A 12,897-nucleotide genomic window follows, 5' to 3' on the forward strand; every position below is an offset into this window, starting at 1 on the left:
AACCAAATCATAGGGAAAGGTGTATGGTTGCATTGCTAATGCATACAGTAGCAGCCTATGTTTACTTTGAAAGTGTCAAACGTGTTGTGCTCATTTGAATTTCAACCAGGCTTTATAAGCCAAATGAAAAGTTTGTCTTCATTGTTACTTGCTTGTTGGTAAATAAAGAAAATTATTTTTTTGTGTTTTGAACTGATTTGTAAAGAAAGTTTATTGTTGCATCCATAGTAATTGGTAATGGTTAACACTGTCACTCAAGACCAAGAGGCCAACGTAAACTCCTGGCATCTTCTGGTCAAAATTGTTTGATAGATTTTGTCCAAAATTATTTCATTTTAGATTCATTCTCAGTGGACCAAACTTCTTGGAAAATTAAATTTAAACACTGTAGGCTACCACCAAATCAGCTTTTGTATCTAATTCTGGCAATGTCCGAATTCCCTCCCTACTCCCTAACTTGTAAAAAACTGTATGGTGCGGGACTATCTAGAACCCTGGATTGTAACCCTTGTGCTATCCTAGGCAACATTGGGAGTTGGGTCATCTAGACCCACTAGACAGTGCTCTGAACCTTTTTCCTTCAATGATTTGTGATCTTCACTGGTGTCCATGGATTACATGAAATCTTTCCACCTTTATCCACCTTTGTCATGATAGGGAGAACACGTCAATGGAAGGGGGGGGGGGGTCATCTAAGATAGTACAAGGGTTAAAAGCAATTTGAACACCATACACATTACTTTTTTATTTTTTTGAACAGCAAATCTGATGCACCAATTTCATTAAGTAAAAACCTATTACATTCAAGCATTTTATGAAGCCACTGTGTTCTAATGATGTAAGCGTTGATTGTTTTTTTTAAAAATTCATTTAAGTAATTTTTAAAATATTCCCCATGTATTCCCCAGTCTAGTGCACACTCTTTTTGCAGAGCTAATATTTTGCCTCTATAGGCCTACTAGCTTTTATTTTCTTTGGCTAATTTAGACATTCTTCCAGTTTTTTATGCTGATTTGGCATTTAACCATTGTCTTGCCAACCAGTTATTTTGCTAATTTTTTTATTTTGTTCTCTGTTCTTAAGCTAATTTTGCATTTAGCTATTATATTGGCAATATGCTAGTGGTTTTGCTTGATTTTTTACCTTTTTCCCATTATTTCTGCAAATTCTTTGTTATTTGACCATTGTGTTTGCACTGCGCTAAATGGTTTCCCCAATTCAGGCATATCTTGAATTACTGGTAGGCTACTTAGGCTAACTTGGCACTCAGACTTACCTTTGCCTAAACTCCAGAGTTTAAAGGAAACAATTCCCCCCAATTATTAAACATTTTTTTCTTAAGCAAACTTAAACTCCCTTACTACTTTGGCAGCATCCTCACCTGCCACATTCAGCTCGCAGCATTCACATTTGAATCGGTTAGTTCAAAAAGGGCCCAAGTCCACAATATTTCAAAATAGAGATATTATATATTCAATGGTCTTCAAGGGAAAAGCTATGTGATTATGTGCAAAAAAGTCCCAAGTCCGTTGTGATGTATTGACTGTGCTTGGGCCTTGGGCCTCTCTTGCATGGGTTTTGATTTATCCCATAGATGGCAGCACTAGTTATCCAATGTGGCAGCACCCCCTTTTAATTCAAGAAGGGCCCAAGTCCAGAGACTTTAGTTTGCGAGTCCTCTGAAATGATAAAAGTGAGGTGCTTCACATCATAGCATTTTTAAGCTATAAGCTGGTTCTAAATCTGGGTAAAGTTTTAATCACTTGGTGTAGCCTCCCTTTAAGCTATGCAGTTAAAATCATTTCCTGGAAAAACAAACCTCTTAGACTTGGGCCCCTTTTGAACTAACCGATTCAATTGCATTATCCCAGGTACTGCTATAGCATTTGAAAGCATACGGGCTGCACTGTGGAGTAGTGGTTAGCACCTTGGTTCAAATCCGGTATAGGTCCCTCCTACGGTTGCATGTTTTCCTGGTGTAAATGTATTTGCTGGAGGCACTCTGGTTTTATTCCAAAAGTCCAAAAACATGCTTAATTGAAGATTCTATATTGTCCTTATGAGTGAATGTAAGTCAGTGTGATTGTTTGACTAGTGACCTTTTAATTATCCTGCCTTCACTCAACAGTAGCTTAGTTGGTTCCAGCAACCCTGTGACCCTGAAAGGGATTCAGTGGGTTTAGACAATGGTCCTTTCCAAACACGGAGCCCTGCTGTACACCTTTGCTGATACACTTAACCCTTGTACTATCTTAGATGACCCCCCCCCCCTTCCATTGACGTGTTCTCCCTACCATGACAAAGGTGGATAAAGGTGGAAAGATTTCATGTAATCCATGGACACCAGTGAAGATCACAAATCATTGAAGAAAAAAGGTTCAGAGCACTGTCTAGTGGGTCTAGATGACCCAACTCCCAATGGTAAAGGGCTTAGGATAGCACAAGGGTTAGACATGAATAAACTGGAAATCCATCCATCCATTTTCTGAACCTGCTGAATCCCTGTTTGGTATCACATGTTTGCTACCCTGCTACTGCAGGGTGAAGGTGGAGTACAATGCGTTCATTTTCCACGCCACCACAGGGCCACACAGACAAAAAACCACATACACACTCACATAAACACCTAAGGGACAATTTAGACACCACCTAACCTCTGAAGCATGTTATTGGACTGTGGGAGGAAAATGGAGTTACCAGAGAAAACTCACACCAGCATGAGGAGAACATGCAAACTCCACGCACAAAGGACCCAGCTGGGACTCGAACCACTCCACGACAGAGCAACCTTAAACTGAAATCCATCAGGTACATTTGATTTTCCTCAAACTTCCCAAACGTTTTCCTGCTTCAGGCTTGTAAAGAATTCCCATTGTATTCGCTGCTATGAGTGATTTGGTCGGAAGTTGGTCATAAACTTTGAAGTCAATATACTGAAAAACAATGAACCAATAAAACAACAGTTAGATACAGTCTGAAAGAAAAAATGTTATTAAAATAGATGTCACGCTGTCGTCTGTGACAGTAGAAGTACATTTATTTGCAATTTGACAGGATTAGATCCAGACAAATGAAGCCAGAGTGGAGTTTCAGTTCAATCAATCAATTTCAATTTATTATTTGTATAGCACTTATAAAAGCCAAGGCAACCAAAGTGCTTAACATAAAATCAACTAAAATCACAAACAATACGATGCAATAAAGAAACAATAGGAATAAAACAATAAAATCAATTGAACAATAAAAGCAATAAAACAATAAAAGAATAAGATTAATAAAATGAACAATGAACAAGCTGGCCCACTAGATATGCTCACTGGAGTTAAAAGCCTGAGTAAAAAGATGTGTTTTTAAAAGAGTCTTAAAATTACTGACAGTTCTGGCAGACCTCACAGAATAGGGGAGAGCATTCCAGAGTTTAGGACCTGCAACTGAAAAGGCTCTGTCTCCCCGAGTCACAAGCCGAGTCCTGGGAACCACTAAAAGCATTTGATCTTCAGACCTTAGGACTCGACAAGGACGATAAACATGCAGAAGCTCAGAAAGATACTGAGGTGCCAGACCATTCAGACATTTAAAAACCAAAAGCAAAATCTTAAAAGTAATTCTAAAAGACACAGGCAGCCAATGAAGTGAGCGTAATATCGGTGTTATATGCTCACACCGTCTGGTCCCCGTTAACAGGCGGGCCGCTGAATTTTGAACCAGCTGGAGGCGGCGGAGGAGAGACTGATCTATACCACTGTACAGAGAGTTACAGTAGTCCAGTCTGGAAAAGATCAAAGCATGAATCACTTGTTGCAAAGCGTGAGGAGGAAGATATGGCTTGACTTTGCTAATTAGCCTCAAGTGATAAAAACTAGACTGGACTACAACACTGACCTGCCTGTCAAATTTAAAATGTCTGTCAAGGTTTACCCCAAGATCTCTAATGAACGGAGCATCTGAAGGGTCCAGGGGGCCAACAGCACTACAGCAGCCTGTCAGCAGGTCAGTCTTTCCAAAGACAAGTTGTTCTGATGGAGTGGCCAGCAGCTCATCCTCTGTTTATCATCCTAAACAGACAGCAATTCAGCAGATATTAGCTCAGGTCTTATCAGTGGTAGACAGTGGGTACTGGGGAACAGATGCTGAGAGTAACGCAGCCCCTCAGAGAGGCGGCTAATGATGGCCCCCGCTGTCGGAGGCTGACACTGCGCCGCAGGCGCCGCCGCTCTGCAGAGGACCCACAGCAAACAGCCTCTGTGTCGTTAAAAGATAGCTAAGAAGATCTGTGTTCTGCAAAGTCCAAGTTAATGCATATTGATGGCAGCTTTCTAATTTTAGCTGAAGTTTATTCTGAGGACACGACTCAAGGTCAGCTTTCAATCTGCAGAAGCTGAGCTGAAGAAGAAACAAATATGATTCTAAAAAGTTTGAATTTCAAATTAAATGTAATCATGTCAATGTACAGAAATAATAATGAATCAAAAACAGTTTTTCTTTTTAATTTTATGTTGAACCTGATGACATTTAAGTCTTTTTTGTCAGATGGATAAGCCATGCAGCATTCAGCTGTTAAAGGATTCCTTCCAAGGACTTTGGGATTTGTGCAGCATGCATTGTAGTCTGATTACAGAGCAGAAAAAGTCCTTCAGTACTCCTATGACATTGTGAAAAGTGCACATCTGTATTCAGTGGATGACGAGCAGAGGAACAGTGGCCGCCCTGACCTCTTCTCTGCAGGTGTGGGGCCATAATTTAAAGCAGGACAGTGTTTGAAATCAGCATATGAGCTCCAAATCCCTTTGCAGCAAAAATGAGGACCTTCAGATGAAAGCTGCCAACTTCGTCCTGGATTTAGGATTTATTTAATATAAAAACAAAATCAACATTATTCACAAACACTTGGCTTCTTTGGAAAAAGTACCACATTTGGGGCAGAATCGTTGTCCTTATTAGTGCAGATTACAGAAGCATGAACTCCAGGAGGAACATCTCCTTCCAGAAACAATCAAACTCAGCCAGACTGGAAGCACTGGTGCTTCTGTGCAGCCTGTAGAGCTCAGCCTGTGAACCTGGAGGCAGGTTCTGTCATGAGCTCTGACCCACCTGAGCTTAGACTAAGCCTACAAGAGTTTTCATTTGTTTTCAAGTAAAGTTAAATGCCCTGCAGTGTGACAGTCGTGTTTGCTTCAGTAAAGGTCTAGCTGCTTCTATCACCATCAACCAAGCTTGGCAGCAGATAATGATCATGGAGATTCATCAATTATTTATCCTTTGACAGAGTTTGAGGCAAAAAAATCAACATTTCATTTTGGAAACAATCAAAAAGTTATTTAATTTAAAATAACAGCACATTCATTATCAATATCAGTGTTAGGGTTACGTAATTATCATACACTATTATCAGCATAATATGATTGTCTCAGTTCTATCTTTCAGGAAGAAAAACCTCACGTGAAAAGTTCTGATTATACAAGTTATGTTGTTCCTGTACTGCTTGATTGAATGAGCCACTTTTATGTTATCAACCCTGGCCACCAATAAAACCAGACTGGATCCACTGGGAACTCCTCTGTGGCAGCTATGTGCTGTGACAGACCGATTCTCCTTCTGCAGAAGTCTAACAGAAATTCTCATCTCCTGTGTGTTTCTTCTCTTTGTTAGGGAAAAGTCCTAACCCTGACAATCAGTACGAATGATTAAGCAGAAAATATTGAATGATTAACTTGTCTGGATGCCAGATTTGATTGCTGTTGTTGGTCCAGTGTTTTTAGCTTTGGTACAATGCAGTCTGTAAGTTACAACGCTTTAAATTAACCATGATGACATCGGTGATTCTGGTGTTTTTAACTTGCTTTTGTGGCATTTTTCTGAAGATGGAGAATATATGTAAATAAAATAATTGTCTTTCTACAGTCGTGTCCAAAAGTTTAGAGAATTACATAAATATTGGTAATTGGAAAAGTTGCTGCTTAAGTTTTACTATAGCAGATTGCATTAACTCCAGAATGTCATTAAGAGTGATCAGATGAATTGCATGATCCTTCTTTTCCATGAAAATTAACTTAATCCCGAAAAAAATATTTCCACTGCACTTCATCTCTGTCATTAAAGGAGCTGCTGAGATTATTTCATTAATCGTCTTGTTAATTCAGGTGAGAATGTTGACGAGCACAAGGCTGGAGATCATGATGTCAGGCTGATGGGGTGAGAATGGCAGACTAGACATGTTGAAAGGAGGATGATGCTTGAAATCATTGTTCTTCACTTGGTGACCTGCAAAGAAACGCGTGCATCCATCATTGCATCGCGTAAAAATGGCTTCACGGGAAATGATATTTTAGCAACTAAGATTGTACTTAAATCAATAACTTATAGGATCATCAAGAACTTCAAGGAAAGAGGTTCAATTCTTGTTAACCCTTGTGCTATCTTAGATGACCCCCCCCCCCCCCCCCCCTTGCATTGACGTGTTCTCCCCACCATGACAAAGGTGGATAAAGGTGGAAAGATTTCATGTAATCCATGGACACCAGTGAAGATCACAAATCATTGAAGAAAAAAGGTTCAGAGCACTGTCTAGTGGGTCTAGGTGACCCAACTCCCAATGGTAAAGTGCTTAGGATAGCACAAAGGTTGCGAAGGCTTCAGGGCGTCCAAGAAAGTCCAGCAACTACCAGAATCGTCTCCTACGGAGGATTCAGCTGCGGGATCGTAGTGCCACCAGTGCAGCGGTTGCTCAGGAACGGCAGCAGGCAGGTGTGAGCACATCTGCACACACAGTGAGGCCAAGACTTTTGGAAGATGGCCTGGTGTCAAGAGGGGCTGCAAGGAAGCCACTTCTCTCCAAAAAAACAAAAAAACATCAGGGATGATTGATCTTCTGAAAAAAGTATGGCAAATGGACTGCTGAGGACTGGGGCAAAGTCATGTTCTTAGATGAAGCCCCTTTCCAATTGTTTGGGGCATCTGGAAAAAGGCTTGTCCGGAGAAGAAAAGGTGAGCGCTACCACCAGTTCAGTGTCACGCCAACATTAAAGCATCCTGAGAACATTCATGTGTGGGGTGCTTCTCATCCAAGGGAGTGGGCTCACACACAATTTTGCCCAAAACCACAGCCATGGCTAAAGAATGGTACCAAAACCCCCTCCAACAACAACTTCTTCTGAGAATCCAACAACAGTTTGGTGACCAACAATGCTTTTGCCAGCACAATGGAGCACCATGACATAAGAGAAAATCGATAACTAAGCGGCTCGGGACCAAAACGTTGACATTTTGGCCTGGAAACTCCCTGGATCTTTATCCCATTGAGAACTTGTGGTCAATTTCAAGAGGCGGGTGGACAAACAAAAACCCACTGATTCTGACAAACTCCAAGAAGTGATTCGGACAGAATGTGTTCCTATCAGTCAGGATTTGGCCCAGAAGTTGATTGAGAGCATCCCCTGTCGAATTGCTGAGGTCCTGATAAAGAAGAGCCAACACTGCAAATACTGACTCTTTGCAGAATTGTCGTGTAATTGTCGATACAAGCCTTTGAAACACATGAAATGTTTGTAATAATATTTCAGTACATCACAGAAACAACTGAAACAAAGATCTAAAAGAAGTTTAGCAGCAAACATTGTGTCGTGCTCAAAACCTTTGGCCATGACTTTAGGTATTTCTTTACTCAAACAATTGTGAATCAGAAGCGGATGACTAAAATGCTTTTTGAAAAAGATTGTGTTTGAGATCTAAAACAAAATGCTGGTCAGGGATACAAACTCCCTGCTCTGCTCTATTCTGATCATCCACTGTCAGACAAATATATCCATGAAGGTCTTTGTTTTTCTCGTCTGACTTGGAATCTAGATCTAAACTGTACGGCTGGATAGCTCCAATATTGCCCTACAACTTTTGTTAGGTTGGGGTTTTGAGGGGCTGTAAGTTAGCAGGAGAGAGTTTAAACAAAGACATGACGGGAAGTCTTGCCAGGTTTACTCCACACCAACTGTCCCGTCCACAACTCAGAGGTGAATTTCTAATGAACGCTTGTCGATCTGCAAAAACAGTGTTCTAGAAAATTACACACGGTTTTTGATTATGGCTAAAAACGGCAAAATCATAATTCAAAGACCATTGGGAACGCTTTTCAAAAAGGTTAAAAAATGATCGGAGTGGGACTTTTTCTGGGACTTTTTTTTACCAAAATGCCATAAGGTGTTTTCACGCCAAAGACACCTGGCAGATTTAACCCTTATGCTATCTTAGATGACCCCCCCCTTCCATTGACGTGTTCTTCCTACCATGACAAAGGTGGATAAAGGTGGAAAGATTTCATGTAATCCATGGACACCAGTGAAGATCACAAATCATTGAAGAAAAAAGGTTCAGAGCACTGTCTAGTGCAGGGGTTTCAAACTCATTTTGGTTCGGGGGCCACATTCAACCCGTCTGATCTCAAGTGGGCCGGCCCAGCAACATAAAAGCAAAACAACAGCTTTATTCTTGTTTTTTTACCCAATTGGAAAACATGCCTCAACCAACATGGTAGCCTAATCATTTCTTATTACACATTCATTCACAGAGGCCAATGGATCTTAAATGAAATTAATTTGACTTTAAAAAATATTGGTTTGTTCAATTTTATACAGACTGAATATTTTAAATCTGACACTAAAGCAATCCTGATAATAATTTCAAGAGGGGCTACAGAAAAAAATGAAACATCTGCTTAAAATGTAAATGTCCAAACGATGACAAAATGACACTAAATTAAACTTGCAAACATTTGTGAACATAAGAGTTTGGAGTTAACCTCCTTTCTCTCTCCTACGTCGCGGGGTCCCGCCGGAAAAGGATGCAGAGGAGCCAAGGTGAGTGGGTTCTTTCTTTATTCAAGAACGGTGAGCTCTCCACTAGCTCCACGCAGGGCCATATCAACATAGACAACTCCTTCTTACTCATTCCTCACTACCTGTGATGCACCCTTTTAAATGATGAGCCCCTCCCATTGGGCGTGGCTCTTCATCATCTTCCAGGTGGCACCACAGGTAGATATTTTATACATAAAATATACAAAAATACACAAAATAAAAACAGTGTGGGCCCCCTCGCCATCTGACGGTGCCACACAGTCACATCCGGAAACTTCACAAGACCGTTAATATCAGGATTCAAATCAGAAACTCATTTACAGAAACACATTTACTGTCATTCAAGTGAGCAAAACACAATGAAATGTCCATTATTATTATCATTCATTATTATAAGAATCTTTCCTGGTTTCTGCCTGAGTTTTGTGGCAACACCTGCCTTCTTCCTGACCTTTGATGGAGCGCCATCAGTGACCAAAATTACTTCATGTGACCAGTTCACTCCAACATCGTCCAGCACAGTAACTAGAGAGCTGACTATGTCATCAGTTGTTGTTGTGTCCATCAACTCCAGAAACTCCACTCTGACGTCTCTTCATCACCTCTAATAAATATGCACAGCTGTACATATCTGTGATGTTGGTGCTTTCATCAATAGTGACTGAAAATACAATAAATGACTGGATTCCTTCATATGGCTGCCCATGTTTCCTCAGAGATGTTAGATCTGATCGTAATTCTTGACAGACTCAGGTTTAAGGTCGACTGCTTTTTGGGAACAAGACTTCTGCAGCCTTCAGCATTTCTCAATAAGTTCATCATCAGAAAATGGATTGGATGTTTGCTCCAACTTGTTTGCAATAAGGTAGCTAGCTTTAACTGATCCATCACTGACGTCACGGCTGCAGTAAATCCAGATGGTTATTTATCGGTCCAGCTAATAGTTCCTAAATGGTTTTTTTTCTTAACTGCAAATGGTGAAACTTTTCTTTGTGGAGAGTCTCATAGTGGTGCTGAATGTTATATTCTTGGAGAACCTGTTGATGACATACCAAGCTTGCAGGTTTGCATTCAGCTCCATGAACAAATAAAACGCTTTCCATTTTCCTGGAAAGCTCAGGACTTCACTTCAACCTTTTTTTTCTTATTGACAACATTTTGTTCATTAGGGTGTCATTACTGATCATCCTTCAGTGGTGAAGCTCACAGGGAACCAAACTACTGCCTACCCAGACACAGAGCTGTTAGGTTTCGTTTTTGGCACATGCAGAGTTATGTTGCTCAACTGTTAAGCTTTTCCTTTGCTCCCCCTAGTGGCGGAATTGCGCATTTCGGTTATTTCTTTAAAAAATCATAACTCGCCACAAGAATGGACTAGAAACTTGCTTTCTTTTTTAAACATTCTTGTGATTTTTACTCTTCATGTGTGGGCCGGACTAAACTACCTGGCGGGCTGGATACGGCCCGCGGGCCGTATGTTTGACACCCCTGGTCTAGTGGGTCTCGATGACCCAACTCCCAATGTTAAAGTGCCTGGGATAGCACAAGGGTTACATATAGTTACACAGGCTGCGAATGATGGAAAATGACAATGATCAAAGCTGTGGGTATCTCGTGTAGTCACAACTGCAGCTCATTTGGGGACAGCAGTGCCTAAAACGACCACATATGCAAACAAAAATAAAACATTTGAAAATTTAGATTTAGATGCTCACCAAAACATATCGACACCATTTGCAACCTCTTTGTGGTTCTTGCTTTTACACATTTTCTGTTTTTGTTTTTCTTTTAATACCCAGAAAACTTTTGTCTTTCATCCCTGATGTAATTTGCTTCTTTTCTCAATGATCTTATAATTATTGACTTTCACACTGTTGATGAATTACATTGGGGTTTAGTGTGAAAGTGCCTGAAGGCTGCTTGGATCTAAGTGTAGCCTTGCTCAGGGACAGGGTAGATGCAGAGAGAATATCAAGCAAACCATAGAGCAGAAGTCAACCTAAGGGAAGGTCAGAGGTCATTTGGGTGATAAGACCCCCAAACCAGTGGCTGTTGTCATCTATCATTGAAATGAAGGCATCTAAAGGCTTAATGAATCAGAATGAGCTAAATTCAAGTCAAATGTTTTGATTACAGGTCACAAGTCTGGGTCTTTAAATCATAGACCTGAGTTCATACAGTATGTCTGCTTTTCTCCTTTCTTGTTTCAGAAGAGACTCATGATGGTTCTCATGGTTGGTTCTGCTGTGTTTGATAGTCTTGCACATGTGTGTCTTCATGCTCCATCCATGCAGGATCTGCAGTTTTCTTAAATCCCGTAAAATTAGTTCTCACTCCTGTCCATTTATCTGCTTGGAACAGCACTCTTCAACTGTGAGAGACAGAATTTTAAAAAAGAATCAAAAGTCAAAAACCAACATTGCTTGATTTTTACATAAAGACTGTACTTGTATGACAGTGCAGAAAGCAAATATTAAGCTCCTTAAAACAAGCACAAACCAGAATAACACAGGGGACCTGGTCAATGACCTGCAGAGAACTGGGACCACAGTAACAAAGGTTACTATAGTAAACAGCTGACTTCCAGCTCCAGCCAAATGAAGCCGAATCAGTGACCATTTTTCCACAACATGGACGCCGCCATTTGGAGCCAGATGAGGTCAGTAGACAGTGATTGGTCCGAGTCGGTCTGAATCAACATTTCTATTGTTGCCAATCAGTAGCCTGTTGGAAGTCCACACCTCTTCCACCTAAAGCAGGCTCAAGAGAATCTGTCAATCAAACATTTCAAGGTGGGGGCCACCGGGAACCACATGCATTTATGGAGGCATCTGATTGGTCAGTATATAGCTTAAATAACTTGTGATGAAGAAAAAACATTATGACAAAAAAAGGATTAGGGAGATATTAAGAAAAATGTATCAGATCAAGAATGGTTATTCTGACCAATAGAATGACTAAGTAACAGCTTTTTATGGGATTTTGGCTTCTTGGAGCAGCAGAAGCCAGCAGAATGCGCAGGGGGGGTCACCAACTCCAGTTCTCAGAGCTTGAAAACGGTTGTAGAAACTTGTGTAGCTATGTTTTAGGGCTGCACGAGATTGGGGAATATTCGCGATTTGCAATATTAGTGATCAATATTGCGATGACGATATAACTTGTGATATGAACAAAAAGCAAAAAGACTAAATGCATAATTTCCGTTTCACTGGAACAGTTTAATTTAAATGACCCTCGTCTGCATAGGAGGGGTGCATCTAAGATCAAAGGGGTCCATCCCATTGGTCAGCAACATAAAGGGTTTTATTCGTTAAATACTTCAAGCTGCCATTAGGTTGTTTTAGCACACTTAAGGTAACCAGTAATCACAATTTTCACAGACTTTTGCGGTATGTGCATTACACACCTTGATATCACGATAAATTTGTGATTTATTGTGTAGGCGTATTATGTTTGAATGTGAAGGTTTTGAATGCGAAAGCCTTAAAACGCATTAAAAGTGGCAGCTTGATCGCGCGTTGCCAAAGGTGTTGTGAACGTAGCTTTAGAGGGAGATAGGATTTGGGTACATTTCTTTTGTCATCCCCGAGTTACAGTGACTTAAATCTAAGGCCATTTTTAATCTTAAGAAGCTTTAACATCAGTAAATTTAATATCTATACAGATGCATGCTATAATTCACAAAAACTTGTTCTTTTGGCAACTTTTAGTCTCTTCTTTTCTGTAGATTTGCATGCAGAGCGAGTGCTGTCAAAGGTAGCGGGGAACAAAAGCCTGCGGTGGCGTTTCACAGCTAAAAGCTCATCTGTGCTCTGAAGCTGACCATGTGGCATGAAGCTCCTCAGACTCAGGCGTGCGCGTCACGTCATATCAGCAGCACCACGCTGTCTGAGCAGCGCCAGTCTGTCTGACCTCTGCCTGTAATTTCACACACGTCTGCTTCCCTGATTCTGCGACGGATGCTGTGAGCTCCTCTTTTGCATCAGGTAGATAACTTCCCCTCAAGACTGCTGTTGTTTAGAGGATTTAGAAGATAAAGCTGATCAGCGTG

The sequence above is a fragment of the Oryzias latipes genome, chromosome 17 (genome assembly GCF_002234675.1).
Source record: "Oryzias latipes chromosome 17, ASM223467v1".
In the NCBI taxonomy this organism is placed as follows: Eukaryota; Metazoa; Chordata; class Actinopteri; order Beloniformes; family Adrianichthyidae; genus Oryzias; species Oryzias latipes.